The following is a 26,359-nucleotide window of genomic DNA, read 5'->3' as shown; positions in this document are numbered from 1 at the left end:
TTGGTCACAGAACTGGGGTCTCATTTCAAGCACACCTTTTTCAGCATAGAGTTTGTGGAAGAAAGGTCCTAAGGGTGTATGAAAGGAATAAGCAATTTAAGGGTTGAAACATGGGAATGTCAGTAGGTAACATAAATTCTGTGGAGACTTGAAAGCAATAATTTCATATTTGATGCCATGGGAATTGAGCCATTGTGCTGATTTCCAAGGAAAACGTTGTGGACTTTTGTGGACTTATGTGAATCACCTGGGGTGGCTGGAAAAAGAAGCCCAGCAGGGTCAAGGCAGCATCATGGATGCACTAATAAGGAAGGCAGGTCAGGAAGTACAAAATTACTACTGAAATAGGAGAAGGGTTATGAAAACGTGGAGAATAGTGTGACAAAAGTAGGGAGGCAGTTTTGAGATGATATGGATGTAAAAGCGATAGAAATTATCCTGGTGTTTTTGGGAAAGACTACAGCTGACAGCCCAATGGTTGGAAGACTTGAATACAGGGAAGCCTACAGATTATCTTCTCAGATGCATATGTGCGTGACCTGAGACCACAGTGATGGGGTAAGAAGAAAAATAAATAATGCATCCTATCCTCCCATCAAGCTGATAATCCTTTGCAAAACAAGCTTTTCCAAAATTACAGGAAATAAGAAGTTTCTTCAATCAAATCTATGTGTAAATGGAAAACAATTGATGAAGACAAATAGGCTGCAGCCAGTTCCTTCAGTGAACTCTGTTTATTAATCAGATGTAAACAGCATTTCTTCTAATACAGTTTAGGTTTGGCAGCTGCCTGCTCTTGGGTTTTTTTCCCCTATTTTTGAAAAGACATCAATTTCATTTACTTTTAAGACCAACTCCAGGCATCCCCTTGATTCAGAAACACTTTTAAACACTTATTGTAAACATCTACCTTTCTCCAATACCCACTACCAATGAGGGTCCATATACGGTGTCTTTACTTATTTAAATTTGGATTTATCCTCTGTTTGAATTATGCTTTTATGGATTAATGGAAAGAAATTGTTAAATTTTGAGAGATTTCCTTGTCTTGGTGCTCCTGCTCTTTTGTGGAGAATTGTCTCTTCCATAACAGATTTGACCAGTTCACATGTGATGTATCCTTGCAGACAAAGCCCACACTAGGATGGATGCACCAAGAAGAAGAGAGCATCAAGAGAAAAACAACTGAGAATGGAAATAGATGTGCTGAATTATCTGACATTATGCATTTCTAATGTATAAAACCTTTAGTCTGAAAAGCTGAGAAAATATCCCACTGACTTGTATTGTTTTCTATATAAGATAATTTGCAGAATCTACTTGCAATATATAAGTAGTAAACTATGTACAGGTAAAATTTGAATCCCTTTTATGATAGTGCTTTTCTTGGTTTCTTTCTTTTCTTTGTCTTTTTCAAGCCTCACTTGGCAGATGTCCCAACCTGTGTTTTTGTAGGGGGGCTCCATTAAACCAAACAGAGTGGCGTGTGCCATTCTGAAATAGCCAAGTAGTCTCTGAATTTCTTTTAGTGCTGAGTGCATTTAGTTTCTGACGTTTTTTTCCTGGTAGTCTTAAAGCGCAGGCTCACCCAAAGGCTGCTCAATCTCAGCTGTTCCAGTGCTGCTGAAATGAGGGAGGCAGGGAGCTATTCCTCTAGCTGTCTCTCGTGGATGCCATTTATAGGTTTCTTTCCCATTTGAAGTTTCTGGATATTTTTGTTTCTTAGCAAACAAGCTGATGCAGTGTCAAAGCTTGCCCCTTCTACTGCACAGCTGTATGTGTGTAGAAATTGGATTGGTAAATGCAGATTTGAATTTAAAGTACCAGTAAATCCCAAAATAGCATAAATAAAACCTTGAAAAGTAATCTTCCTTTTTTTTTTTTTTTTTTGCTACTATTAATGAAGAATTGGTTTTGTTCTTAGTAACATTTCCACAGGTTACAGTTGTAAATGGTAATAAAAATGCAATATCACTAAGCAAATACCTGGTAGATTGTGGAGATAAATTCAATTAGTGCGTTTCAGAACAGATTGAGAAGGACACTTAGCAATGCCTCAGTAGAACACAGTAGCATTTAATAATTGGCTTATTTTTTCTTTTTTATAGAGCTGAGCTTTTTTCTTTGAAGTTTGGTTGTTTGCTATTTCTTTCAAGGACAGACACCAGAAAAAAAGGCAGATAATCAGTTGTCAAGGCCACTCAGTGGCTAAATGATTGTGATGAGACTAAAATACGTGTTTTGACTTGCGCATTTATTGAGGTGAGCAGTGTTAAGCGGAGCTCTTGTGCCATATCTATGACTCTATAGGTGACACTTTCAGAAAGATGTTACCATCTGAAATCAGAGTTGATCAGCTATGTTGACTAATGTGTTTGATTCAATGGCGAATAACCGAAAAAAAGGTTTAAATACAGATAAACTGATGTGGCTCAAGTCCAAATAATCTATTGATCAGGGATTTCAGGGTTGCCTTATAAAGTAGGCTAGTAATAGCAATGTTATTCTATTTTGTTTGGGTTTTTTTCTCTGAAGTGAGGAGAAAAATATCCTCTTCCATTGATTTACCTCATCTAGGACTATGTGGGTCAGGACAAGGGAAGCTATAAACTTTGTCTCCACCATGTTAGACTTCTTCATGAATAGTGTCTTCCAGGCAATTTGTGAGCAGAGTGGTGCCAGTGCAGAGAGGCTTGTAGGGAGGCTGCTATTTAAGAAACATATTGAGTATGCTGGGAGGTTACCATTTTCTCCCTTAGGTATCTCTATTTTTATTATTCTTATACAAGAAACTTAGTCTTTGATGCCAAGAAGCACAATGAAAAAATACGGTTTTCTCTTGTCCATTATCTTTCTCTTTGTTGAACACGAGAATGCGCCCATTTATTTCTATGAGAGATTAACTCAAGAGTGGCAAGATAGTTTTTCATTTTCATCTGCTTTCATATTCAATTCTTGCTTCATGATGGAATGGATGGAATTATTTAGTACTTTAAAATACCAGTTTAAAAGAAAAGTATATAGACAATTGTAGTATGACAAGTACTTTTAAAGAGTCCTTGCTATAAGCTGTCATTCCAGCAGGATTTCTAGGTTTTGTTATAATATCATCCATTCTCCTTATCAGCTACATTTTTCATCAATATTAGCCACAGACAAAGGGAAAACAAAATAAAAAAACCCAACCCAAACCAAAAAAGTACAAAAATCTGCAGATCAAGCAGAAAATACTGATGTATCAAGTTAATAAGGTATTCGCCAAAGTTATTCTAAGATCTCAGTCTTGAAGCATTTAGGACCTTCAATTATAAGAAGTGTTTCTTTAGCTGAAGATTCTTAGTGCATTCTGTTTAACATAGGTCTAATACTTGCAAAAAGACAAGGGAGAGGAATCCTCATTAGACAACATCTTTCTTACTTTCACATCTGCTGTATAAGGCAACAACACTCTGCAAATAGATTTTCAAAATACAGATTTTTCTGGAAAGATTTATCTTTTTCCTTTGCAAATTTAATCTAATTTATTGGTGGAACAGTACAACGTCAAGTTTTACTGTGTGAAGAGAGGGGCTAGGAAATCCTTCCTTAGAAAATTATTTTGAAATTCCTGGCACAATAAAATTGGAAAAAAACAAAATTTACCCAGAAATACTTTCAAATAATTTTATTAAATTTCATGTCACTTATTTCCTTACTAACAATGTGTCTTAAGGTGACCTAAGGACAAGTCCTTTTCCACTGCAGGTACAGTGGCAATATTCAAAGGGCAGCAATACTATGAAACGGAAATCTCACCCTTCATTGTTGTGTTTAGTATTTTCAAAATATTGCTCAAAGCATCAACTACATTTCAGATCTAAATTAGAAGATCATAGGATAAAATATGGTCATTGTTTATGATCCAGGAAAAAATAATGTCGTGTTGTAGTTGCCAGGAAAATGGAAAAGGCATTTTGCTAAAACCAATGTCTTCACATCTGTAAAATGACAGGGTGAAGATAGTTATGCAAGATTTTGATGAAAAATAGCTGGACAAAACTGAAGTGGTTCTGGCCAGTGAAGTGAAGTAAAAAGTTAGATATACATCATACTCAGTCTGATGACCTGTATCAGATACTTAATTGTGAAAGCAATGTGGCTCAGTGTTAACATCCAGCTTAGAGAGAATATCCCCACACAGCAGGCACAGGTTCTAGGTAAAACAAGAACAGCACATGGCATCCATGCCATGTGGGGATTTTGAGAACTATAGGGAAATGAGTACTGAAACATATCTAAAACTGAGTTTATTTGAATAGGTGGGTCAGACAAAATCCAATTACTTTTTCTAGGCAAATGCAAAGCTGACAAAGGGTGGCATTACTGCAAGAGTTTGTTAAGCCCACTGATATTTATCAATTTGGTACAGCAAACTTTCCCACACTGCATGTTATTTTATGAATTTTATACATTTATTAGTTTATTAAAATGAGTGCTGTTAATTTTATCTGTTCTTTAGGAGAGACTGCTCCGTAGTGCTTGACCCCAGTTAGTTGTCCTTCCTTCCCATTCTCTGCCCAACCTGTCCTTGCAACTTTAGAAGAGAAGAGAGGACGCCAGAGAAACCAGGGGCTGGAGAAACTCTTGCTACTGAGGCAGGGCAGCTTTGGCTTGAGGCTTGCACTCTGTAGGAAGAATAATGATCTGGAATATCAGTGGCCACTGGGTGTGAGCCAACGGGCTCAGATTGCTGTTGGCTTGGGGATGTTTGCACCACGCTGTTTCCCTCATCTTGATAGCCCGAGTGGTTCAGCCTTGTCTTCCCTGACCAATAACTTTATAACGGATATTCATGAGCTGTACACGTCAAATCCTTTCAGACTATTGCAGTTAGAAAAACCTAACATGATCATTTCTTTCATCCTCTGCATTTCCCAATAATTTATTACTTATATTAATGTTGCTTTTCAAATGCTATGTTGTTGTTGTTGAATTAAATAATTGGTGGAGGTGAAATTAAAGATGTTATAAAATCCTAAAGTAAGTTTCATGTGGATTGAAGGCAAATTTGGAGGCTGGTGCTCTACAGACATGCAATGAAAGTAATTGTATCTTTAATTTTTTGTATTAAAACCTAGCAATAACCTAAGAAAATATGAAATTGATCTGCAAGAACTTGATGGGGACAAAGCAAGAAATCCAGATAATCAGAAATATGCATAATTAAGAACATTGCTAATGATCACTTTAATCAAAAACATTAGAGATGGAAAGGCTGCTAGGTCAAGTATTTCATCCAAGGCCTCTGACAGTGTTCCTTCCCACTGAGAGAATGGTTTTCAATTTCATGCCTGATTTTGGCTTATTCTTCATTTCTAGCTAACCAACAAATGCTGTCTGAATTTCACTGATCTGATCCTATTTTTTCCAGAAAGCTTGAGGCAAAATGAAGAAGGCATTTTCAACAATGGAGGGTTAAAAATATGAAGGATTTACACTAGAAAACACTTCCATAACTCACTCTAATCTGTTGTGGCTTTGCCTGGGACAGCTTTGCATTTATTCTCTGCCTTAACAGCATCTTGCATCTTTGGCAGACTACAAGAATTTGGGAGGTAGTGCTGTGGACAACTGAGGTTCTCATTGAAATAAATTTGTACTGTGTTATGACTTGAGCACTTTCCATCAAGCAGCTACCAACTCCCTAAAACATCACCCTGAGCCTTCAGAAAAATAAATGACATGCCTTAGGTTTTGGGCACAGGCTTCAGCAAGGCTAAACTGGAGCAGCTGCCCTGTGTGCCATTTTGTAGGACACTGGTACATTCATCTGACCCATGTTTCCAGATTCTTTAACAAGGCAGATGAAGCAGTGAAAGTGCTCAACTGGTTCTGCCTCTACTGATAAATGACCTTGGAAGTGATGGATTTTGGGCAGTTAAAGTTGGCACTCCATGTTTCTGCTTTCAGGTAAACTGAGATTTGTCACATTAAATGGAAGTATATCCACACCCTCACTAAAGCAGCAGGTCCACACTCATCTCTAAATTAGTTCTGGAGTAATTTTTTTATCAACAAAGACTTAATAGGGAGGGGAGGACCAAATTGAAAGTGGTAGAGAAGATGCCTGTCTGTGCATCACAAAAATCAGCTGTAGATCTGTATCAGCTGAAGGAGCTGAGGTGGTTTAGCCTGGAGGAAAGAAAGCTGAGGGAAGACTTTATCTCAGTCTACAACTACCTGAAAGGAGATTATTGACATGTGGAGGTCCACCTCTTCTCCCAAGCAACAAGTGACAGGACAAGGAGAAATGGCCTCAAATGGCCTGGGAGATATTCTTCACCAAAAGAGTTATCAAGCCCTAGAGCAGGCCACCCAGGTCATCACCTCTGGAAATCTTCAAAAATGTGTTGATGTGACACAGGGGTATGGATTACTGGTAAACATGCAGGTGCTGGGGTTAGAGTTGGACTTGATGATCTTAGAGTTCTTTTCCAGCCTAAAAGATTCAATGATTGCATGTGTAACCTGAAAGATGGAACAAATGCTTGAATCCTCCTCCCTGTTCACACCTTGGTTTTAAACAATAGGACTGATGTAGTGTAGAATAGGTATAAGAAAACTGAGTAATAGGAATAGGATTTAACTGTCTCATGCTATGTCTATAAAGAAATAAAAAAAGAATTTTAGGTACATATTCCAAATACTGCACTTATAGAGAAAGATGCTCTTTGAATTTTGAAAGACCAGAATGTTTCCCCATAAATACCATACATGTCACCCTCCAAAAACAGATTTATTTGTAGGCTAGATAAAACTGAGAACCACTAAGCTGAAGTATGTACAAAGAATAAGTGTGGAGAAAGAGGGAAAATTTCATGGGCAAAGAGCTGAATAAGCATTTTATTCAGGGTAAAAAAAGATTTTGTACATAAACACAAGAATAAAAATACTGAATAGTAGAATTTTCTTTTCCTGCCTAAAGTGCCTAGTCCTAGAGCCACAGGTCAAAATCTAGGCAAGATTAGCTTTGCCCTTCATCCTCAGTTTTCATCTCTATGGGAATAGATTAGTATTTAGCAACCCACGCTACAGGAGGAAAGTCTCAGTGTGTGACATTCCTCTGATCAAGAGCATTTTCTTGCTCAGTACACATCTGTGATTAAGTGCTGCTTTTTTCATGTTCAGAGAAGCCTTTTGCAATATTATAATCCAATTATGAACCTGCAGAGTTGTTTTTTATCACTTATATAATTTAATTAGTGCTTTTTGCATCTCCCTTTAGGAGAATTCTCTCTCTCTCTTGCTATGTATATATATATATGTAAACCCAGGCTTTTTCAGCTTTTATTCCTTGTTTTCTACCCTGGATGGAGTCTAAGCGTTAAACAATGAGAAGACCCAACAAATTAGATCAATTAAGATGACTTAGTTCTAGATTTTTGCACGTTACTCATCAATCCTGCTTCATCTGATGCACATGCTAAGATCATTTTTTCACTTGCATTAATATAGAATTAGATGAGTAAAGCAGTGGTACATATGTTGTTTAGATTAGTTACCACTTAAGTCTCTCAACTTGCCAGACATATGGATAAGCAACACAGATTAAGCAGGTCTGAGTTGAATTAAAAATCCTATTTCTGTGGTAAATATTGCAATGCAAACAAGTATAAGGTAAATGTGACTAAGACTGCATTAAACTTAAAGGTAATATCAACGTAGCCCTAGGATTACTCTGTATGATTCCATGAATCTGTTCAAGGCTCATTAGCAGATGACAAAAGAAAACAAAATCAAATTAGCCTTCTTTTAATTGTCTCCCTTGGTAGATGTGGAAGAATTTTATAATTTTGCATATTCAAAACACTAATCGCCCATTAGCCATATTTTTTCCTGGCTTTAGGTGGGGGTTGGATAGCAAATTTAAGAACTGCGTTTTTTGAAAGAGGAGTGAAGTTCAGCCTTGGAAAGTCATTTCTTCCTAATAATAAAGCATTGAAGTAATCATGAAGCATAGGGTATTTATTATTATTTGTCAGCTGGAGTAGCAGCACAGTAGAGTCAGCATGTGCCCTAAAAGCTCTTAAATTCAGAAACAGGTGGAAGAGTCACAAAGGTGTCTTTGAAGATACACCTTCATACACCTGTAGTGCCTTATTGATTAGTCAGTACAGCAGGAGTCTGTACAGAATACCAACACCCCTGCTCTTCTGTGCTCAGAGCAATCTGCTGGCAGGAGCATACCCTGGCCCAGGAACTGCTGTGAGTTGGTGTGCTCCTCCTTCGTAATGTGCCCATCAGTTCTTCCTCAGCTGTCATTGTGGCTTTCACAGGTTGGGCTGGCAGAGCAGCTCCTTGGCTTTTATGCTCATCATTTGTTAGCTGTGCCAGCTCTGGTATTCATATATTAACACTTCTGCTGGGGTAATTGTGTTCACCTAAGTTGACAGCTATGTGCCAGTCTGTTATTTGTGTACTAGTAGACCCATCTTTGCATCTTTGAGCTACAATTTGCAGTTTTCATTGATTTGTAATGTTCTTCTCTACAGTTAGAACATTAATTAAAAAAATAGTTATTTTATCTGTTTAATCACATCATAGTGGTGATACAGAGGTGCAGTAGTTTGTATTTTTGAGCTTTTATTTCCTATAGCCAAGAAATGCTTTATTATTATTAATTTAGGTTCCCTCTCGAGATACCTACCACCAAATTCTAGCTGAGAAAACATGAGACAATGAATTTGGTTTCACCTTTTCCTATTTGTTGATCATTAGAAACTCTTGCCACAGCAGAGACTCATCTGGAAGTCCCTGCCCTGGCCTGCAGTGGCAGGGTGAAACAGACCCTGGCTGAGGCAAGGGAAACTTACAACTCACTTGCTGATGCTTTGCCCGGCTTTGCTAATGCCATCATCTCTGCACCCAGGTGAACTCTGAACTGCAAATATACAGATCCATTATCCCCTATAGCCCTGTGCTATTTCAAGGTGACACTGGGCAACTGCTCTGTGTTTTTAAACTGAATCGTGGTCAATGGCCATACTTTACTTTGTAGCTTTTGCACAACTCTAAAATTGCAGCTATGAAAGAGAAATTTATCCGCCAAAGTGCTGAGCACATTCATAGACTAACCCCCTGTCAAAGTGTCTATGATTGCAGGAATGCAAATGTACACTTGATTTAAAGCATTTGCCTTTGTGGTGAAAACTCTATCTAATGTACTCTTTGTTTCTGAATTCCACTCTTGTAGTTTGTGTTGCACCTGCTTTATAATTATGTGCAACAAAAGCAGAAAATACTTATGACTCTTTCCTGCAGTCAATGAGGAAAAAGGGCTTCCAACACAGTGCTGAAAGCATTTCAGCTACTTTCCCCTGACAGCGAAGTATCATAGCAATCGAGGTTGTCAATTACTTTTAAAGCAAGCTGTTTATAGACCATTATTCCCAAGGCTTTATTTGCTTGCTTTCTTTGCAAGTAAGATGATGAAAACAGTTCAGCTATTCAAAAGTCTGCCACTATCTCTTCTAATGAGCTCCTACCATCAAAAGAACCTCTTTTTCTCTTCCATTTCCTCTGTTCCCTTGTTTTTCAGGGATTTTCCTACAGACAGGAGGATCTGAGAATAACTACATCATCATTCACATATGGTCACAAGTATCACATATGAAATATATAGTGAACAAAGCATCTGAAAATTAGAATTAAATATTTTATTTGATTTGTTTTGATCTTTGTAAGGGTTCCATATTGTGACCATCACATTAAATAAAGAAATACATTCTCTTTTGTGTTTCTGACTGTAGAATAAAAAAGGACTTTTAATAGCTGGTAAACGTAGGGTTTCACAAAGGTTGACTTGGTAGACATATTTTGATAAAATATACTGCTTTGTAAAGGGAAGAGGTGAAAACCAGATGAATTAAAGTCTCAATTCTATTTTCCATGAAGAGATATAATATTGTCATACACTTTTTCAGTATAGTTTAGCAGGGTGTTTTCAAACACACATGAATTGGTGCAGAGCCTAAGAGAAGGACAGTATATTAATATTTTCCACAATGTATCAGAGGAACTATTTGATAGGATTAATGAGTCAAAGACTCATTAATCCTATCAAACAGAGTTCAGGTAAACCATACCTGGAATTTGTTGCTGCTCAGTGAAAATAAAATTACATGGGAACCACTGAAGAGGACTAAAGGGTTGCAATCTACAGGACTGTAAGTGAAGGTCTACAGGACTTCAAGTGAAGGGAGACTAGATGTTAGAAATAAAGAAGACCAAACCAAAATGTTTAGACTCATGGGACAAAGACTGAGGGAAAACAAGATTCGGTAAGACTATGTGATGGTACTTCAGACACCAAAGAGGGAGAGGAATCTTTTAAATTAAAGGCAGTACTTGCTCTGGGAAAAAAGGTAGATAAAACCTGGCAACAAATAAACTTTAATGCAAATGGGAAGATGTTTTAGAGACATCACAGGATTAAAGCTCTGGGAGAGCTTCTTGACAGGATCATCATTGCAAAATTCATAGGTGTTTTAAGGAGTCCAGCGTTTTCACATCTTTGTTTAGACAAGTGGTTGCTTGAAATAGCTGAGGATCAGCCTCATTAATCCAGAAGGCCTCTTCGGCTGTCAATTACAAGAAATGGCATTTGACTGAATAATTGATCTTTTATTTTTGTGTGCGAGGAGGGAAAAAGCTCCATATGCAATTGTAATTTTTTTTTCCTGTTGATTTCTTTTAGTTTTGACTTTGATTTTTGAGCATGCAATGATATGACCTTGATGTTGTCTTAAAATAGTCTCCAAGGAGGATATATATTACACAAAAATATATGTGCTAATTAATGCCACACATAATACATTACAGCTTCTGACTAGAGAAGAATTCTCAATTCTAAATAGAAGAGTACATTATGAATATATTCTATGAGTTCAACACCTTTAAATAGGCCCCTGGAATGCTTTTACTTGTGGACAAAGCACCAGTGCCTTGGTCTGCGCCCTGCTTCATCGGTCCGCTTAAATTATTTTTTTATTTTTCTTTTGTTGTTTGTTACCATAGCAACATTCAATTTTTTTTTTTTTAAATTTTTTTTTTTGGTCCCGTTTAAGAGGAATTCTGGAAAACTCCCACGGATGAAAACAAAACAATAGTTGGGGAAAACACAGCTGAAACTATATAGGGGAAGCTCTAGACAACAGATAATTTGTAAAATGCAGAGCTCAGGTTATGTTATCAACAGGAAGTATGTTTCTCTAGCTGTTGTTTGGGTTCTCTTCCAGTAAATCTGTACCATTTTAACAGAAAGCAATATGTAGTTCAAATATTTATTAGATAAATGTATAATTAATTAATGAGAGTCTTTTATAAACAGAAATTTCACCATGGTAATGGAAAAATAATGTCAAAAAATTATTTGAGAAAGACTGTTAGTGAAGACATATCTGAAGTTTTTCAATTAGGATAACTACAATTTTTTTTCTTTCTCAATTTTATCCAATAAATATAAGTATATTAATTAGTACTGCCTGTGCTCTCTGGGGTTTTTTTGCTACAAAGTGCTACAGCTGAGTTGGGTAATACATTTCGTATTGCCCTGGCATAGGCTGAGAGCAGGAAATGAATGTCTGCTGTCAGGGGAGGAATGGTTCAAAGCCCTGCGAGGTCAACAGATGATTTTCCATTTACTGCAGTGGGTTTGGTTTGTTCTGTTTTTCTCTGATAATTCATTATGGTTTCAAGTGAGGGAAAGGAGCTGCAGAATCAGATCGCTGTGTACGTGACTATGGGATGGCAGCTTGCAGTGTTTAATATACTGTGTGCAAGAGGCACCTGGGTGCCATCCTTATCAAAATGTGTGATGGAGGACTGAGGGAGGACATTAGAGAATGAAGCATCACCAAGGAGGAGGGAGTTTAGTGCAGGAAAAAGGACAAGAAAATAAGCTCTATAATCAAATCAGAAGCATAAATCATAAAGGTTTCAGTTTATTATATTCTCACAATAAATTCTGGCTTTGATTTATAATTTCTACAGCTATAATTGCAAAATACTGAATGATGTTAATATAGCTGTCTGGGAAAATTACTTCACCTTGTATAATTCTTTACCTATTGTAACTATAAGCCTGATTAAAACAACATCCGAGTGTGGAGAATAAAATTCCATGTACCTAATTCTTTAAATCTGCAGTACTTGATAGCACTAATAAATATACTATAAGAAATGCTGCTTCTATTTATTTCACTCACTTTTTCAGACTTTAGAAATGATACTATGTTTATGTGCTAAAATCCCCCTTTTATTGCTTATCTTTGTAAAGAGGTTTTATTTACTTGAAACATACCTTCTGTGAAAAACAATTTCTTTGCTAATCCAAATGATTTCTGCTGCTTAAAACAAATCTACTCTTAACTAACTCATCGTGGAGAAAAATGGCTTTAATCTCACAGACTGCATTTAATTTAGAAGGAAACTAAATCAATAAACGTGAACGTCATGGAAACAGATGATTAGATCAAACAACAGGCTGCCTACTATACAATGGGGTTATGAAATAAAACAAAAGTCTATCAGACTACATCAAGAGTGAACTTTATGAATAAGCTCTTCTTCAGAATGCTAAATGGTCAGGTTTATCTCCTGCAGGGTTTTTCCCGCAATTTTCTGCTTCCCTTCCCCTCAGCTGCTTTCTTTCAGTCCTTTTCCTCTTGTTTCCTGCTATGTTATAAATTGAATTACCCTGTGGAAAGACCAGTGAGCCCTGATTAACTAATGTGTCAGGTTTCAAATGCCCACAAGTACCTTGTGCTGACATGTATGTGATGTGAAATTAAAATTACTCTGAAATAGGTGAAAAATGGACGACTTTGTTAATCATGTAGCTGGATTTTATCTCCATGAACACATGTAACACAAATTCCCACATAAAATTTTGAGCTGATTTTTTTGGGTGGGATTCAGGGAACGATTTGGGGGGGGGAAAGGGTCTATAAGTAGGAGGTGTGAATAGTGGCCATAGTGATTGAGGGCTTAATGACTGTTAGCGTTAGTAGTGATGTTACTACCTCTGCCTGCTCCCAGCATATTCCATTTGTAGGCTGGAAACACTGAAGGGAATTTGCAGGAGCTGACAGGAGTTTTAATCTCTGTGCCCTGCACTCACCTAAGCCAAACGAAAATCTTGACAATCCACTTCAGCAGGGATGACTAGAGCAATGCTGGAAATTTCACTGCAGCAGACCCAAAGCTGTTAAGAATACACAAAGTTATTAAGCTAAAGCTGAAGAAGGCATCAATCATTTTGAAAGGATACTATTTGATTCTTTCCTCAAAGTCCAATCTGACCTGACACCAGCCTAACAACATCCTTTTAGTCTATACAGGCACATCACTGTCTCATTCTGCTACATTGTTAATAGGGTCAGTAAGAAAAAATAAAAATAACACCCCCCCTACCCCCCCCCCCCCCCCCCCCCAAGCAATGTCAATGTATATAAGAGGAATGAGTGAAGGGGAAAGTAGAAAAGGTTAAAGGTTTACAGGTACAGGAAGAAAGTACCTTTCAAATACCAATTTAAACTTGGTATATTATTAAAGGCCTGTTTGTCACCTCCACAGAAGCATGTAAAAAGTGACTGGCACATGCAATTACATTTTGAGATAAAATACGTTAAAAAAGCCTAGCAATATGTTTTATCTGAAATATTGAATCTACTCTTCCTCCCTCTTTTATATCGCAGTTACTGAAAAGAAAAGAAAGGAAAAAGGAAAGAACAGAAAAGGAAAGAGCAGAGAACTGCTCTTATTCATGAATGAAAGAGGCATTCCAAGGAAACCACAGCACAGAAGAAACTTTGGTGGCAACAATGGATGTCATGGAAAAAGGACAGTAGCTGGCAAGAAGTTATTCTGACTCTAGAACTGAATTCTCCTTGGTGCAAAATATGCTGATCTTTGTTGTCAAACTTAAAGCTAATATGTCATCAAAAATCAAGATACATCTGCTGCTTCATTCTGGCCTCCACTGCTTCTGGAGTGGCCTATTTATTTAAATGATTGGACTTTGTGCATGTACAATAGACTGCTTCCTGGGAGTTGAGAGCTTTGTAAAATTACATTACAAAATCAACACTGACTACGACAGACCTTGGATTACTTGTATGGTGTAACAAACAGACTAGCACAATATTGTCTTTCACGTGCACACTTCAGAGAGATTGACTAAGTGGGTGAACTTCTACATTTAAGTCAAAAGCAGTAAGCCCTGGAAGGAAGTTAAATCACGGAATCACAGAAATCTTGAGTTGGAAGAAACCCATAGGACCATCAAGTCCAACTCCTTATTCCTTGTAGGGCTACCTAAGACTAAACCACACAAGTACAGTGTCGTTCAGGTGTTTCTTGAACTCTGGTAGCTTGGTGCCAGGTAGCTGCCCAAGATCTGGTCTACCTGCTGTTATGATTAAAGTTTATTGTGTAAATAACAGTTTAGTCATAATACAAAAGATGTCACTGGAGACAGTGGATAAAGGAGTGCTTGCACTGGTTCACGTGCAGGCACAAGTGACTCAGGATGACTGGTTTGATGTGGGTCAAGTGCTGCTGTGGATGGGAAGCCTCATCACTCTCTCTCTGTAAGGGTACAGCCCTGTTGTGCCCAGGGGGTGTTTGTTTCTCCATAGCTTCTGTAGCAGAATTTTCAGGAGCACCTCTGCTCTGCTTGGCCCCTATGACCATATAAGCATATGACCACACCAGCCAGGTGGAAAGGAATTTCTGATCTTTTCTGGACAATATAATAATGTTCTTGGACTAGTGGTTCAAGTTCCTCTCAGCATAGTGTGGGAGGTGAAGATCTGGTACACCTTGTACCAGACATATCTTTGCCCTACTGCATTCCCATAGTAATGGCTTTAGCACTTGAGTGCAAGTCCATGTTCCATTCCTGGACTGTGGCTCATGTCCAGAGGTTTCTGTGTCCTTGCTATGTTTCTGTGCTGAAGACAAAGAAGAAATTGCATGTGCATGAGCTACTACATGCCGAAAGTTAATTGCCAAATAAAAAGGCTTTGGCAGCATGGGAAACAGGGTGCACAAAGCTGTGGTTTGCCCAAAGGCACACATGCACATGGCAGTCTGGACACATTCCAGGTGGCCTGTGGCCTTGCCTGGTCATGTGTTTTTTGAAGGAATGGCTACTGAACATGGAGATTTTGGCCATCAGAGCAGATGAAGGTAGTCTGAATCTTCCAGAGTGGTGGCTAGAACAGGGATGTTTCCTGAATCTCTTCAAGCACATGAAGAAGGAGGAGGTTAGAGTGAGATTGAGGATAATTGTGCTTTTTAATCTGGTGCCCCTTTCACCATCTCTTATATCAGCTGGCCTCTTTTCCACCCCATTAACTGTATGAGCATACCCTTTTATTAGCTTAAAGTCCTTAAAATACAGTATTTCGTATGTGGATTAAGGACAATATGCAGCACTAAGTAACCCATCCTGATGAATTCCTCTTTGGGGTCAAGCTGTAGAGGAATGCTGCAAGGTTGCATGGCTTTTCGGTGTCACTCATAAAAATAACAGATAAATAGATGCAATTTGTCAAACTCCAGCTGGAGTAATACATTTATGCCTAAATACAGTATTTCCCCTAGAGTTTAAATTAGTTTACTTACATTCAATATCAGAAACCAGAATGCATGTACTTGTACTTTTATAACCAAATCCATGACAATTTATTTTGTATGAAAAGATAAATGACTTAATAACAGCTTTCTCAGAATGTTTTTTTAATTTTCTGTATGTTGGAAAAGAATTCCATTTTTTCCTTCTAGATAGTGAAAAAATGCATCATTATGTTCTTAGTTTAGCTATGTAAATGACCCTACTGATAAATGAAAATTGATATTTCAAAGCTGTAGTTTATTATAGCCTGATGGCATGTTAGCCCTTATCATTCAAGACAGTACTTAACTCTGAATAATACATCATGCTAACTCTCTGAAATTGTTATTATGATATTTTAATTCACCATAAAACATGTCTTATGATCTTCAGCATGCCCAAGTGTCAGTCTAACACATTATTCTCACATACATCTTGGAAAAAAGTAGTTTGGCAAAAACTGTCTTCATATATAGCACTACTTGTACTATGTTTCATACGTGGATTTATGTAAGTATGGGATTTGCAGCATCTAAATAAAAGAATTCTCTTTTCTGCTCACAAAACACAGCAAAATAAGATCTGGGGCATAACTGAGAATTCTACATTCTGTCAAAATATCCTTATTAAATAAACAGCGTTGTTGACAAAGCAGACATGATACTGAGGGAATGTGCGTGAATATATTCTTGGGTTTGCATTTGGACTATTCATGATGTTCCTTTCTGATTGGAAATTATTAGTTTTAGTTTAGATGATGCTATTTCATTTTACATTTCTGATGAAAATGCATTAGCTAATCTTGGACAGGAGGATGATGGGTAAGGCCAAGGGCAGAGAAATAGATTCTTCTTGGCTTAGGCTCTTGCAGCATGGAATTTATGCATAGTATGGCAAAAAGTGATTTGTGAGATGCTGCCCCCAGCCAGGTGGGCCAAGTTTGTGCCTATTCACATTTGTGTCCACTCAGTCTCAGAGACACTCTGAGCCTTGAGAGGACAACTGCTGCAGGAGGATATACAGTCAATCTGTTCCTCTCAAAACCAGAGCTAAACAATAGGCAGTGTGCTGAGCTAAAGATGTTTGATAATCATCAGAGTCTGCTGGGGCAAGACGGCAACTCCACCATACCACTTTCTTTTTCTTTTGTGATGGTTAAGGTGGAAAAAACAATCTGTCAGAGAGATGCTCAGTTATCAAATATTCCTGTGGCTCGACAACACAAGTGCAGGAGTGCTCTGCAAGGCTTACAGTCTGATTCTTGCAAAGCTGCAAGTTTAGCATTGTATCCTTGGATCATAGCTGGAATAATTACTCAAGGGCTGTGTTCTAAACTTTGCAAAGGGAAGGCCTATATTTAAGGATTTTGTCTTATTTCTGTCTGTATTAATCAAAATCTTTTAATTCTGGAATTCATTTGATAAGGCCCATATAAAAATGGTGTAGAAGCCATTCCTAGAATAAATAGTTCACAAATCAGATTTGACATATTTCAAACTAAAGCAAAAATTCAACACATGTTGTTACATATGATCTGCATGCTCTTCCTTAAGTAAGAAAATTAGTTACTGTAACCTATATCTTTTCAAAATGTAACAGATATTTAAATGAAGCAAACTGCAAGAGGCAAAAATATTCTTATTTATTCATACTGATTATTTAGGCAATGGGGTCTGATCCAGAAAACTCTGTAAAGAAACATAATTTTCATCCAAATTCCAATATTGTTCAGCTGCCAGATCACATTATTTCTCTAGCTGTAGGAAAGTTGTAGCACAGTAAGTTTCTGTGAACTAAAAATGTGGCAAAAGCTGTTCTTGAATGTGTATTACATTTTCTGGTTTTCAACCTAAAGGGGTTGACTATTGCCATGCTTAACATTATAAGCATATATTATATTTTCTGTCTCACCAGGTTTAGAATTTTGTGTTAAAAACAGGTGGTCTGAAGGCTCTATTGGAATCTGTATTTACACCATTTAAGGATACATGCTTTGAATCATCTATCTTAACATGTTTTAAATGATATAATTTATATTAGATGAATTTATATTAGACTTTCATATTTAGGTGGCCTGATTTCTAAAATTTATCTTTGGATAATAGATATAGGAACTACCTATAGGAACTACCTTTGATTATCCTGATTACTTGTCTGCAATGATCAGAGACACTATTTTTTGATTTCAAAGAGGTAACAAAGAGAAAGAAGGAGAGAAATAATGACCCGATATAATGCTGAAGGCACAATAATTGAAAGGAAGGGCAGTATTTCTCAGTATATTGCAAACTGAATGGAGGTTTTGCAGTTTAAAGAAGAGGTTACAGGGTCTATTGCACAAGAAAATTTCAATTCAGGGCTAGCATTGGCCACCTGCGGTAAGGAAGATGCTGGTGAAGAAGAGGAAATGAGTATTATGATGGATACATAGATAATAGGCCTTGTAAAGAGAGGATTCAATAAAGCAGCAGCTGGGGAGGTATCGTGGCTCTTCAGCAGTCTTTGTTAGGTGTGGTGCTGCTGTATGTTGCTATATTCCTCATTTCTGTTGAAAAAATCAACAAGAGACTAAGTCATGCTTAGGAAAATTAGATTGCATTTTCACCTGATAATAGGAAATGGGCTTTTTGTTCCATAGGAAATAACAGAAAAATCTGCTTGTTGTTAAGGGAGTTTGTGTGTATCTTTCATAAAAAAAATCTCCAATGAGTCTTTTACACAGAGAATTTAAGGAAATAGTTATCTGGCTATATCTTAGAGAAAATTCTGGACTGCTACTCATAGGAATTGCTAGGTACTTCTAGGGCTTCTTCTAATCTAGACTAGACTTCTCCATTCCAAAGAAAGGTTTGCATTGTGCTCATAATGACTGATCTACAGGAGCTACATATAAGTAGACATAAGAATATTTATGGATAAATAATTTATCCTGAATGTTATTGACACTAACCAACCAGAGACAAATGGCAGTATGTAAAAAATATGAGATAATCCAGTCATCACCAAAGAGCTCAGTGTCAATTAGTTAATTCAAGTAGGTGGTTCTTGAAATGAAGCATATAAAGCATTTTAAATTCCCATCTTCAAAATATTATTAAAGGTGAATAAAACTCCAATGAAATGGCTGAAGTTGCTCCTACATATATGCAAAAAGAAGGATTTTTGAGCTTGAATGCTTGCCATAACTACTGAAACTTCAGGGATGCATTTATACCAAGGTCCAAGTCAGAGGTGCACACTGAAATCAGCCATGACACTCTGCAAGCCCTGGTTGACCCCAGAAGAATATTTTAAGTCTTTGAGCTTCATGTTTCTTCTCTTACAGAATTGAACACACCATCTACTTATAAATTTATTTCAGTGGCATGATATCCCATACCAAACCAGCCAACTAGCCCCTTATCAAATGAGAGAGCTTTGTATCTTAAGGTGAGGGCAAATAACTTATTCCCTGAGATGACATGAAGGAAGAAATGAATCACAGAATATTTCCATCAAGAAGTTGTTGACAGTTTGAGGAAGGCAAATAATTCGATGATTAAGTGAGAAGTCTGTTATTTTTCTTTGTTGTATATTATTTGCGGTGTGATTTTTATTTTAATACTGTCTGAGTAATAGTAGATGACAAAGGATAACTAACATAACAGAGGGAAAAATGTCACTTTGAAATAAGTGAAAGATAAAAGTTCCTAATGAAGAAACTGAGAACACTTAAGGGGCTGAAAAAATAATAACAAAAAATAATGTGAATCTGTCATTGCATGAAAAAATTCCTCTGCATCTTGTGTTTCCAGTTGCCCTCAGGGCAATCGATCATGGTAAGACTGTCACCCATGCAAGGTTAAGTGTGAAATGAGGCAGCTCCTCATCGGCAAAGACATGGAGACCAGGAAAAAATCCTCCATATGTACGTCAAAGTGGAGAAAAGTATTTTCGAATTTACTCTAAATTTGAAGATCATTTGAAGTTTCATGGGGGTCCATGGAGGTTCTTTTTTTTAAAAAAAGTTTGATTCCCATTGTGTACGTGCACATCATTTTGGCTATATCAGTCCAAAAAGTTTGATTTTTCATGGCATAGATCATCATAACTCTGTTGAAATCAGTGAAATTATGGCTGATACCCCCAGTCATATATTTAATCTATAATGCAGAGAGTGACAATGTTTTCAACAGGCTGGAGGTGATTTTTGCCATGACCCTCTTGCACACAGCTGTACTAACATAAGCCAGTTCACATGTAATATTGTCCTCTTTTTTTCTGCAAGCAAGCAAGCAAGCAAATATTATGACCCTCACTTCATCCAGTCAGCTGACAACAGAAGAAGGTTTTCACTTGAACCAAAGCTGTTTACAAAATGTTTTATTTGGTTCTGACTAATAATCGGCCAGGGAAATGATGCAGGGAAGTTTCTACATGGAACTGACACATCATGTAGATGACTAAGTTAATAAAGTACCACTCTTCATTTTCACCCAACAGTGTGGTACTATAAACAAAATCATTTGGATGACCCAAAAGGGGAGATATTAGGAAGACCAGGGCATCTTCATTTAGAGCAGGGCTGTTAGTTCTGGTGTTCTGACTAAAGTGATATCTGGTGTGCTGAGTTCTCTTGAGGTTTAAAACACGTTATCAGTGTCTAGCATCTCATCTTTTTCTCTCCTATCTAGTTCAAACAGTTCTTGTTATAAGGTGTTAATGGTAGAGATATCTCACGATGCTTAAACCCGAAATTTATAGTCATGAGAATGAATCTATTCAATTGGCAATATTTATTCATAATATAGAGGCATGCCTGTTTGCAGATATAATTCCTCGTTTTCTTCACACACAAATGAAGATCAAGTCTTAGCTCTCCCTAGAAATACCCATAGATATAAAATCTTGATATACTAATTTTTTTGCAATTTCAAAATGTTATATGTCATATTTACCATTTGTACTGGGGTCAGAATGAAAAATACCAGCCTTGGAATGAAATTATGTATTTATTATTTAGTAAAATTATGCATAATAACTGCTTGTGGACGCTTTCATTTTATTTCTGTTTTTAAAGCTTTTTTAAAAACTACAGTTATGTTAAATATGCATTGAAGCTTTCCCTATAAGTTAAGCATGACAAGCATAGAAATAATTTTCTGGCTTAATGTAGCATAAAAATTGTTAAGATGCTTCTGACTTTTCTAATTTAAAACCTTCTCCTGCTACTCATCCCCCTGCAAATAGTTTCATTACCTTAATTTCTTTTGGAAATTGGAGACAACTTGTGACTGAGAGACTGCAAAGCTTGACTCAGTGCTTGTTTGGAAACTAAATTATGAAGGTATTTATAATATCACAGAGTTTAGGCACATAAAGAACAGCTTTAACTCTTAAACAGAGTATTCCATTACAAATCATTCAAAAGGACTTATTTTCATTCACCAACATTTTCTAAAAGGCAGGCTCAATTAACTTGAAACATGAGTTTCAAAATCCTTGCTTTAGAGAAATGCAAGATAGGGTGTTACCAATGAGTTTACTCGCTTTCTTGTCTACTATTCTAAACAGTAAACTCACCTTGTTTCTCAGTGTTCTGTTTTATCAGTTAGTAACACTGCTACTAAAGCTTCTAGAGCTTTTTGGGAACCTATCTCTGGGATTTGTATTTGGGTGGTACTGAGCATTCCAAATCGCAAATCATGACAGGATATATTTTTGTGATGTTTTAGACTTCCATTCATCTGTTTGTCTGGTTTTCTGAAGGCCACAGCAGGATTTTTACTATGCACAAAGCTAAAAAGTTGCTGTTCTGTTTTACTATATGATATTTATGAAACTCATGCTATGAATCTCAGTAAAACAAAATGAGAGAAGAATTCTCACTGTGTTTCTTTCCCACAGTTTTTCCAACAAAATTCAATGCTCATAAACATTTAGATAAAGCTTATTTCTTGCCACTTAAATGAATTATCTCCAGGACCAGAAACTCACTTCTTTCAGCACAAAGGAGGTACCAATGTCTTTCTGGGTAAGTGTAAAACCCAGCACATACACAGCACATGGGAGAAAGTTTCTTTGCCTAGAGGCTGGTTTTTACTTGTAAGACTTATCCTCCTTTCCTAAACTGCCAAAACTTCTGCAGAATCCTAAGCGATGATAACCAGAACAGGGAGAAAGTGTATATATTGCCTAATATTTTTGTTAAATGTGTCACTTAAGAGGAAACAAAGGAAGAGGAAGCAATCTTTGGTAATTTCTTTTTCAGACATTTATTTGCACCATGGAGACCAGCATTGCATTCCCTTAGGTGTAAAAAGTGCTAGAGTGAAGTCTGAGATCTTCTCTCTCTGACATTCAAACACAGCTGCATGAGCTGGAAAAGCATTGTGTAGGCTATGAAATGGGATGTACAAATAATCACACTTTACTCTCCAGAATTCTGTCTCTCCTGCATTAAAGGTCAAGCAGAACATCTCTTTAATCTCCTGGTGTTCACGGCTAAGGACATGCATACTAATCTTCCTCAACACTGAGCAGTGTTACTAAAACCATATTATTCATACTTAAGCACTGGGGCCTTATAGAGCAGCTGCTCTGTAAATTCACCAGAGGAAGGTGGTTAAGTCCTTGTATGGCCACTGCATGATATGCAGACCTCTTGGTGCTCTCTTGCTGTGCCATTCTGAATCTGAGGTGTCAGTGATTAAAAGTCGGTGTGAGATGACTATTTGCAGCTCAGCACTGATGTGACACAGTAGTTCTACTGTCATCAAAAAGGTGCCAAAAAATCAGGGGGGTCTTTGGCATGTCATGAGCTCTTTAATCTAATGTAAAATTGTGTTTGTTTTATTGTGCCTATCTTTGCACCCTTTCTGACTTCTCATCTTCTACTGTTTCTCTGCTTTTGTGGTTTTTCTGCCGCTCGATCCTCTTTCATTTCTTGTTTTTTTTTTTTTTTTTTTTTTTTTTTTTTTTTTTTTTTTTTTTTTGTCTCAGTCTTGTGCTAGTGATCCTTCTTCCCTTTGTCTGTTTTAGCTCCCCGCCCTCTTATTCTGAGGGATGCCTTGCAGTTGGTATTATTATGAGATTAGTAATGCTCCCAAGACAGCATGGAACATGCCACACTTAGCTAACCCAGTCCTTTCCCTGCTCTCTGTAGATGACTTCAGAACAAACAGCAGAGAGAGGCCCCAGTGAGGGCAGTGTAATGATCCATTTCCATGTGGGGTATAAAGTTCATGTTTTTTTTAAGAGGGCTGTTATTTTTCCATTTGATTGTTTTCTACCTTTCCCATCCTACCCTGCCACAAGGCATTCAAATGCAGATCTGCCCTGCTTTTGGGAGAAGGCACATTTTACAGTCTAGGTGGACTTTAAAATCACCCCCATGTGCCATTCCATCATGCCTGTAACCCTGTGTGAATGATATATGTGTTACATAGCCAGAGGTGGCAGTATTATTTTCATGGTATGATTTCCTTGGTGTCCTGCAACAGCTGTGTCAGGCAGCAACTGCCTTTGCAAGGATACCCCTCAGAAATGAGATCTTTAGGTCTCCATTTTAAGCAACATCCCTAGGGGAGAAATACAAGCAAACCAATCTGCTCATGAGCTTGGCCAAAGACATGAAAGCTGAAAGGGCTGACTTGGCACAACTTTCCTAGTGAGATCAGGTTAAGCAGAACCTGCACTTCAGCCTAACAATGAAAAACTGTACATAAAAGGAGGAAGGGACCCAGGGAAGCCAAAAGCAAAGTAGTGACAGAACAGATTGCCATTCTGGAAGAGAATAGCAGCTTTTACTTTGTATCTGGCATGATCTCACTCCTGGGTCCAAGGAGCTCATTAAATCCTTGGTAAGACTAATATGGTACAGAGGGATGTACTGTTGAATCTCAGGTAAATTCATTGGCCTTTTTCCTGGTCTGTGCTCCCTGACATTCTATTTTGCTATGCAACTCCTGTACAGCAGCTTATTTTTTAGATTTCCCTCAGAAGTGATTGCAAAAAACCAGTTCCTTCACTTTCAGACTTGAAGTACAAATTCCTAAAGGCAACACTGTTTTTCTTGAATTGATGCAGAAAATTGATAAAAGTAAACCTGAATATAGAATGACAAGATAAACTGACCAGTATTGTATTTTACTTATGAGTAGCATTCATGATGACTTTGATAGATACATCTCTAATAGGGAATTGTTTTGTATGAAACAATCTAGTTTTCCAAATCACACTGTAACTATTTTAATGACAACATATCTACAGAAATCTCTTTGGCCTGCAAGGGGAAAAAAAGCATATGCAAAACATGGAGCTAAACACAGTCTATGTTTCAATAACCTCTGTAACTTGATAACTGCCTCACTTTCTGGGATCCAAATTGAGGCACTTCTAAAGAGAGCTTGGTGTGTCTGAGAATGCAGAGCGCTCCCTCTGGAAAGCAATGCCTTAACTGGCACCCTGCTTCTTAGATGTGGGTTTTTTGGGGGTGGTATTGGTGTTGTTACTGTATGTAACATAAAACTGTATTTGTTATCTCTAAAATACAGCTACTTGGCATATGCCTTTACCTATGCCTGCATCACTCACTCTCTTGCCTTTTGAGATAAGCTTCATGTATTTACAATTGATATTCCTATTTAAAAGGCAAACTCTACAAATGTGCTTTTCCTTCATAATGTTCTGTACAGGCTAAAGGTTCAATTTCCACAATACACCACAGGGCTGAACAGGGTTTCTTTTACCAGCTTCAGTGCTGTTTTAGCCTCTTTAACAAATAAGCTTGTGTGTAGGTCAAGCTTACCCAGTGCATATCAGAATTCCAGGCCTCTTATTATCCATCATATTTACCAAATCTTGTAATTTCTACGGGTTTTCAGGCATTTCACTTTTTTATATTGTTTTGCAATAGATCATTTTGTCTGCTTCCCAGAAAACAGTTTTTTTTGTTGTCTGTCCATTAAAGGGAAAGTTTGTTTGTCCTTAATTCCTAAAGAAGGCAGAACTGATCAGCTATGAATTTTTATTCCACTGATAACGTCATCTATAAATTGTGTTGTAAGGTAATTTCTTGTTTCTGCACTAGAGAACTACAGAAACAATGCAGACCAAGGAGAAAGACGCATCCTATGTAAGCAGACAGATTCCTGCCAGAATAATCTGTAAGTGGGAAGTTAACACTTGGCTTTTTGAAGCAAGTTCTGACTTGACAACAGCAATAAGATTCTCAGTACTGGGTAAGAGAGACTGAGGGGTCAAAAAATTAATTAATGGTCTGCTGAAACAACATTGTTTTGGTACTGCTAAGCATACAGTCATTCTTCCCTACTCCTGCTCTAAACTAATATACTCAGAAAAGTTACAAGAAGTGTGTCTCTCTATTGATACTGAATAAAACATAGGAATATTTTAAAACTATACTAAATCAGAGCTGGTACTACTTTAAGTATTATTAGCTTTCTTTTTCTTTTTCTTTTTCTTTTTCTTTTTCTTTTTCTTTTTCTTTTTCTTTTTCTTTTTCTTTTTCTTTTTCTTTTTCTTTTTCTTTTTTCTTTTTCTTTTTCTTTTTCTTTTTCTTTTTCTTTTTCTTTTTCTTTTCTTTTTCTTTTTCTCTTCTTCATATTAAGAGAGATAAAATAGGTCTCATCACACCATCTCTTGAAAATTATACATATATCTAAAACATTCATGTTTTGGCTATAGATTTCCCAGCTGTGGTACTATTAAATGCCTTCATGACTGAATGAAATCTGTTGGATGATGTCCTTCTAGGTTTGTGTGGAATGATTTCATGGGGATCCATGAAGTGTGAAGACAAAAGGCTCACCTGAATACAAGCACAGGAGTGAATCCAGTTACCTGCCCTCTTCCTCCTCCTTCTCCTTCCCCCTGCCACCACCTAGAACAGTTGTAAGGGCATCCTTTTGATTTGGTTTTATCTGTCTGCCTTGTAGTGTCAGTCTGCTTACTGTCAAGCTTGCAAGTGAAGGCAAGCTGTCTGGATGACTGGTATCTCTTAGGATGAGAAAAGCTATTGGAGTGGCTGTTCTGGGGCTGGAAGTGTGATAGCAGCAGCATATTTAAACACAACTCTCCTGCAGGATGAATCACTTTATCAGCCTGTTTAGACATGAGTCATGGAGGCTCATGAAAGGGTTTCAAAGGCTTATTGTTGCTTTAATAAATTGTCAGTTGTAAATTAATTTATGTTCCTGGTTTGCACCTTTTTTCCTCAGGAGAGATCTTGTCTAGGAAATACCCTGCACCAATAAAAGACTGCAAAGTTACTTGGACACGTTTTGCTCCAGGGTCTTCAGTGATGGTTGATTTACAGTAGAAGATGTAAATCTGGGGGAATGCATCAACCTTATAAGAAATTCAAGTTTCTTTTTTTGCCGTGGATTGGTCCCTGAAGTGTTAAGTGCTCCAAAATGGAAAGGATAAAGAGCAATGCTGATGGGACTGAGAAGAAACAAGGAAAAAACTTCAGGTTGTAGGTGGTGATTTCATGGAGAAGATGTACCATGCTGCCTCTGCACAATGAATGGTATGGCGAACATTGCGCAGAAACACCCCTTTCTTCTTTGATTTGATTTGGCCCGAGGGAATTTCTTGAGGCAGTGCTCTGTGTGTGGCTCACATCTCCACCTAAATGGACTCAGGGCTGGGTTGGAGCTGGAGGACATGGACAGCTTCATGACCAGCCTTTCCACAGGT

The 26,359-nt window shown here is 37.4% G+C and overlaps 1 protein-coding gene across 1 annotated transcript in view; it reads left to right on the top strand.

Moving 5' to 3' along the window:
* Nucleotides 1-13,940, top strand: part of EEA1 (early endosome antigen 1) — a 232,134-nt gene extending 218,194 nt beyond the window's left edge. The window contains exon 31 of the transcript XR_010743630.1: nt 13,737-13,940. The gene's annotated coding sequence lies outside the window, so the exon portion shown is untranslated. The remainder of the gene's footprint in view (nt 1-13,736) is intronic.
* The last annotated feature ends 12,419 nt before the right edge of the window (nt 13,941-26,359 follow it).

This window comes from Sylvia atricapilla, chromosome 5 (genome assembly GCF_009819655.1).
Source record: "Sylvia atricapilla isolate bSylAtr1 chromosome 5, bSylAtr1.pri, whole genome shotgun sequence".
In the NCBI taxonomy this organism is placed as follows: Eukaryota; Metazoa; Chordata; class Aves; order Passeriformes; family Sylviidae; genus Sylvia; species Sylvia atricapilla.
The sequence above is the reverse complement of the archived record's forward strand: the minus strand, read 5'-3'. Positions and strand labels throughout refer to the sequence as shown.